The sequence below is a fragment of the Scyliorhinus torazame genome, chromosome 19, assembly GCF_047496885.1.
Source record: "Scyliorhinus torazame isolate Kashiwa2021f chromosome 19, sScyTor2.1, whole genome shotgun sequence".
Classification (NCBI taxonomy): Eukaryota; Metazoa; Chordata; class Chondrichthyes; order Carcharhiniformes; family Scyliorhinidae; genus Scyliorhinus; species Scyliorhinus torazame.
In genome coordinates this window covers 9,195,813-9,202,509 of record NC_092725.1, presented here as the reverse complement: position 1 = coordinate 9,202,509, position 6,697 = coordinate 9,195,813, and positions in this window count along the sequence as shown.

Below are 6,697 nucleotides of genomic sequence, written 5' to 3'. Positions count from 1 at the left end.
TAGAATAACAGATACCCGGGAGTGAGTTACAGACTGGAATCTAATCGAGGGGTTCAGGGTGGTTCATATATATATATATAATAACAGATACCCAGGAGTGAGTTACTGACTGGAATCTAATCGAGGGGTTCAGGGTGGTTTATATATAGAATAACAGATACACGGGAGTGAGTTACAGACTGGAATCTAATCGAGGGGTTCAGGGTGGTTCATATATATATATATAATAACAGATACCCAGGAGTGAGTTACTGACTGGAATCTAATCGAGGGGTTCAGGGTGGTTTATATATAGAATAACAGATACACGGGAGTGAGTTACAGACTGGAATCTAATCGAGGGGTTCGGGGTGGTTTATATATAGAATAACAGATACCCGGGAGTGAGTTACAGACTGGAATCTAATCGAGGGGTTCAGGGTGGTTTATATATAGAATAACAGATACACGGGAGTGAGTTACAGACTGGAATCTAATCGAGGGATTCGGGGTGGTTTATATATAGAATAACAGATACCCGGGAGTGAGTTACAGACTGGAATCTAATCGAGGGGTTCGGGGTGGTTTATATACAGAATAACAGATACCCGGGAGTGGGTTACAGACTGGAATCTAATCGAGGGGTTCAGGGTGGTTCATATATATATATATAATAACAGATACCGGGGAGTGAGTTACTGACTGGAATCTAATCGAGGGGTTCTGGGTGGTTTATATATAGAATAACAGATACCCGGGAGTGAGTTACAGACTGGAATCTAATCGAGGGGTTCAGGGTGGTTTATATATAGAATAACAGATACACGGGAGTGAGTTACAGACTGGAATCTAATCGAGGGGTTCGGGGTGGTTTATATATAGAATAACAGATACCCGGGAGTGGGTTACAGACTGGAATCTAATCGAGGGGTTCAGGGTGGTTCATATATATATATATAATAACAGATACCGGGGAGTGAGTTACTGACTGGAATCTAATCGAGGGGTTCTGGGTGGTTTATATATAGAATAACAGATACCCGGGAGTGAGTTACAGACTGGAATCTAATCGAGGGGTTCAGGGTGGTTTATATATAGAATAACAGATACACGGGAGTGAGTTACAGACTGGAATCTAATCGAGGGGTTCGGGGTGGTTTATATATAGAATAACAGATACACGGGAGTGAGTTACAGACTGGAATCTAATCGAGGGGTTCAGGGTGGTTCATATATATATATATAATAACAGATACCGGGGAGTGAGTTACTGACTGGAATCTAATCGAGGGGTTCTGGGTGGTTTATATATAGAATAACAGATACCCGGGAGTGAGTTACAGACTGGAATCTAATCGAGGGGTTCAGGGTGGTTCATATATATATATATAATAACAGATACCCAGGAGTGAGTTACTGACTGGAATCTAATCGAGGGGTTCTGGGTGGTTTATATATAGAATAACAGATACCCGGGAGTGAGTTACAGACTGGAATCTAACCGAGGGGTTCGGGGTGGTTTATATATAGAATAACAGATACCCGGGAGTGAGTTACAGACTGGAATCTAACCGAGGGGTTCGGGGTGGTTTATATATAGAATCACAGATACCCGGGAGTGAGTTACAGACTGGAATCTAATCGAGGGGCTCGGGGTGGTTTATATATAGAATGACAGATACCCGGGAGTGAGTTACAGACTGGAATCTAATCGAGGGGTTTGGGGTGGTTTATATATAGAATGACAGATACCCGGGAGTGAGTTGCAGACTGGAATCTAATCGAGGGGTTCGGGGTAGTTTATATATAGAATAACAGATACCCGGGAGTGGGTTACAGACTGGAAGCTAATCGGGGGGTTCGGGGTGGTTTATATATAGAATAACAGATACCCGGGAGTGAGATACAGACTGGAATCTAATCGAGGGGTTTGGGGTGGTTTATATATGGAATAACAGATACCCGGGAGTGAGTTACAGACTGGAATCTAATCGAGGGGCTTGCGGTGGTTTATATATAGAATAACAGATACCCGGGAGTGGGTTACAGACTGGAATCTAATCGAGGGGTTCGGGGTGGTTTATATATAGAATAACAGATACCCGGGAGTGAGTTACAGACTGGAAGCTAATCGGGGGGTTCAGGGTGGTTCATATATATATATATAATAACAGATACCCAGGAGTGAGTTACTGACTGGAATCTAATCGAGGGGTTCTGGGTGGTTTATATATAGAATAACAGATGCCCGGGAGTGAGTTACAGACTGGAATCTAACCGAGGGGTTCGGGGTGGTTTATATATAGAATAACAGATACCCGGGAGTGAGTTACAGACTGGAATCTAACCGAGGGGTTCGGGGTGGTTTATATATAGAATCACAGATACCCGGGAGTGAGTTACAGACTGGAATCTAATCGAGGGGCTCGGGGTGGTTTATATATAGAATGACAGATACCCGGGAGTGAGTTACAGACTGGAATCTAATCGAGGGGTTTGGGGTGGTTTATATATAGAATGACAGATGCCCGGGAGTGAGTTACAGACTGGAATCTAATCGAGGGGTTCGGGGTAGTTTATATATAGAATAACAGATACCCGGGAGTGGGTTACAGACTGGAAGCTAATCGGGGGGTTCGGTGTGGTTTATATATAGAATAACAGATACCCGGGAGTGAGATACAGACTGGAATCTAATCGAGGGGTTTGTGGTGGTTTATATATGGAATAACAGATACCCGGGAGTGAGTTACAGACTGGAATCTAATCGAGGGGCTTGGGGTGGTTTATATATAGAATAACAGATACCCGGGAGTGGGTTACAGACTGGAATCTAATCGAGGGGTTCGGGGTGGTTTATATATAGAATAACAGAAACCCGGGAGTGAGTTACAGACTGGAAGCTAATCGGGGGGTTCTGGGTGGTTTATATATAGAATAACAGATACCCGGGAGTGAGATACAGACTGGAATCTAATCGAGGGGTTTGGGGTGGTTTATATATGGAATAACAGATACCCGGGAGTGAGTTACAGACTGGAATCTAATCGAGGGGTTCGGGGTGGTTTATATATAGAATAACAGATACCCGGGAGTGAGTTACAGACTGGAATCTAATTGAGGGGTTCAGGGTGGTTTATATATAGAATAACAGATACCCGGGAGTGAGTTACAGACTGGAATCTAATCGAGGGGTTCGGGGTGGTTATATATAGAATAACAGATACCCGGGAGTGAGTTACAGACTGGAATCTAATCGAGGGGTTCAGGGTGGTTTATATATAGAATAACAGATACCCGGGAGTGAGTTACAGACTGGAATCTAATCGAGGGGTTCGGGGTGGTTTATATATAGAATAACAGATACCCGGGAGTGAGTTACAGACTGGAATCTAATTGAGGGGTTCGGGGTGGTTTATATATAGAATAACAGATACCCGGGAGTGAGTTACAGACTGGAATCTAATCGAGGGGTTCGGGGTAGTTTATATATAGAATAACAGATCCCCGGGAGTGAGTTACAGACTGGAATCTAATCGATGGGTTCGGGATGGTTTATATATAGAACAACTGATACCCGGGAGTGAGTTACAGACTGGAATCTAACGGAGGGGCTCGGGGTGGTTTAAATATAGAATAACAGATCCCCGGGAGTGAGTTACAGACTGGAATCTAATCGAGGGGATCGGGGTGGTTTATATATAGAATAACAGATACCGGGGAGTGAGTTACAGACTGGAATCTAACCGAGTGGTTCAGGGTGGTTTATATATAGAATAACAGATAGCCGGGAGTGAGTTACAGACTGGAATCTAACCGAGGGGTTCGGGGTGGTTTGTATATAGAATAACAGACACCCAGGAGTGAGTTACAGACTGGAATCTAATCGATGGGTTCGGGGTGGTATATATATAGAATAACAGATACCCAGGAGTGAGTTACAGACTGGAATCTAATCGAGGGGTTCGGGGTAGTTTATATATAGAATAACAGATACCCGGGAGTGAGATACAGACTGGAATCTAATCGAGGTGTTCGGGGTGGTTTATATATAGAATAACAGATACCCGGGAGTGAGTTACAGACTGGAATCTAATCGAGGGGTTCGGGGTGGTTTATATAGAGAATAACAGATACCCGGGAGTGAGTTACAGACTGGAATCTAATCGAGGGGTTCGGGGTGGTTTATATATAGAATAACAGATACCCGGGAGTGAGTTACAGACTGGAATCTAATCGAGGGGTTCGGGTTTTTTATATATAGAATAACAGATATCCGGGAGTGAGTTACCGACTGGAATCTAATCGAGGGGTTCGGGGTGGTTTATATATAGAATAACAGATACCCGTGAGTGAGTTACAGACTGGAATCTAATCGAGGGGTTCAGGGTGGTTTATATATAGAATAACAGATACCCGGGAGTGAGTTACAGACTGGAATCTAATCGAGGGGTTCGGGGTGGTTTATATATAGAATAACAGATACCCGGGATGTGAGTTTCAGACTGGAATCTAATCGAGGGGTTCGGGGTGGTTTATATATAGAATAACAGATACCCAGGAGTGAGTTACAGACTGGAATCTAACCGAGGGGCTCGGGGTGGTTTATATATAGAATAACAGATCCCCGGGAGTGAGTTACAGACTGGAATCTAATCGAGGGGTTCGGGGTGGTTTATATATAGAATAACAGATCCCCGGGAGTGAGTTACAGACTGGAATCTAATCGAGGGGTTCGGGGTGGTTTATATATAGAATAACATATACCCGGGAGTGAGTTACCGACTGGAATCTAATCGAGGGGTTCGGGGTGGTTTATATATAGAATAACAGATCCCCGGGAGTGAGTTACAGACTGGAATCTAATCGAGGGGTTCGGGGTGGTTTATATATAGAATAACATATCCCCGGGAGTGAGTTACCGACTGGAATCTAATCGAGGGGTTCGGGGTGGTTTATATATAGAATAACATATACCCGGGAGTGAGTTACCGACTGGAATCTAATCGAGGGGTTCGGGGTGGTTTATATATAGAATAACATATACCCGGGAGTGAGTTACAGACTGGACTCTAATCGAGGGGTTCGGGGTGGTTTATATATAGAATAACAGATACCCGGGAGTGGGTTACAGACTGGAATCTAATCGAGGGGTTCGGGGTGGTTTATATATAGAATAACAGATATCCGGGAGTGAGTTACAGACTGGAATCTAATCGAGGGGTTCGGGGTGGTTTATATATAGAAAAGATACCCGGGAGTGAGTTACAGACTGGAATCTAATCGAGGGGTTCGGGGTGGTTTATATATAGAATAACAGATACCCGGAAGTGAGTTACAGACTGGAATCTAATCGAGGGGTTCAGGGTGGTTTATATATAGAACAGATACCCGGGAGTGAGTTACAGACTGGAATCTAATCGAGGGGTTGAGGGTGGTTTATATATAGAATAACAGATACCCGGGAGTGAGTTACAGACTGGAATCTAATCGAGGGGTTCGGATTTTTTATATATAGAATAACAGATATCCGGGAGTGAGTTACCGACTGGAATCTAATCGAGGGGTTCGGGGTGGTTTATATATAGAATAACAGATACCCGTGAGTGAGTTACAGACTGGAATCTAATCGAGGGGTTCAGGGTGGTTTATATATAGAATAACAGATACCCAGGAGTGAGTTACAGACTGGAATCTAACCGAGGGGCTCGGGGTGGTTTATATATAGAATAATAGATCCCCGGGAGTGAGTTACAGACTGGAATCTAATCGAGGGGTTCGGGGTGGTTTATATATAGAATAACATATACCCGGGAGTGAGTTACCGACTGGAATCTAATCGAGGGGTTCGGGGTGGTTTATATATAGAATAACAGATACCCGGGACTGAGTTACAGACTGGAATCTAATCGAGGGGTTCGGGGTGGTTTATATATAGAATAACAGATACCCGGGAGTGAGTTACAGACTGGAATCTAATCGAGGGGTTCGGGGTGGTTTATATATAGAATAACAGATACCCGGGAGTGAGTTACAGACTGGAATCTAATCGAGGGGTTCGGGTTTTTTATATATAGAATAACAGATATCCGGGAGTGAGTTACAGACTGGAATCTAATCGAGGGGTTCGGGGTGGTTTATATATAGAAAAGAAACCCGGGAGTGAGTTACAGACTGGAATCTAATCGAGGGGTTCGGGGTGGTTTATATATAGAATAACAGATACCCGGAAGTGAGTTACAGACTGGAATCTAATCGAGGGGTTCAGGGTGGTTTATATATAGAACAGATACCCGGGAGTGAGTTACAGACTGGAATCTAATCGAGGGGTTGAGGGTGGTTTATATATAGAATAACAGATACCCGGGAGTGAGTTACAGACTGGAATCTAATCGAGGAGTTTGGGTGGTTTATATATAGAAAAGATACCCGGGAGTGAGTTACAGACTGGATCCAATAGAGGGGTTCGGGGTGGTTTATATATAGAATAACAGATACCCGGGAGTGAGTTACAGACTGGAATCTAATCGAGGGGTTCGGGGTGGTTTATATATAGAATAACAGATACCCGGGAGTGAGTTACAGACTGGAATCGAATCGAGGGGTTCGGGGTGGTTTATATATAGAATAACAGATACCCGGGAGTGAGTTACAGACTGGAATCTAATCGAGGGGTTCGGGGTGGTTTATATATAGAATAACAGATACCCGGGAGTGA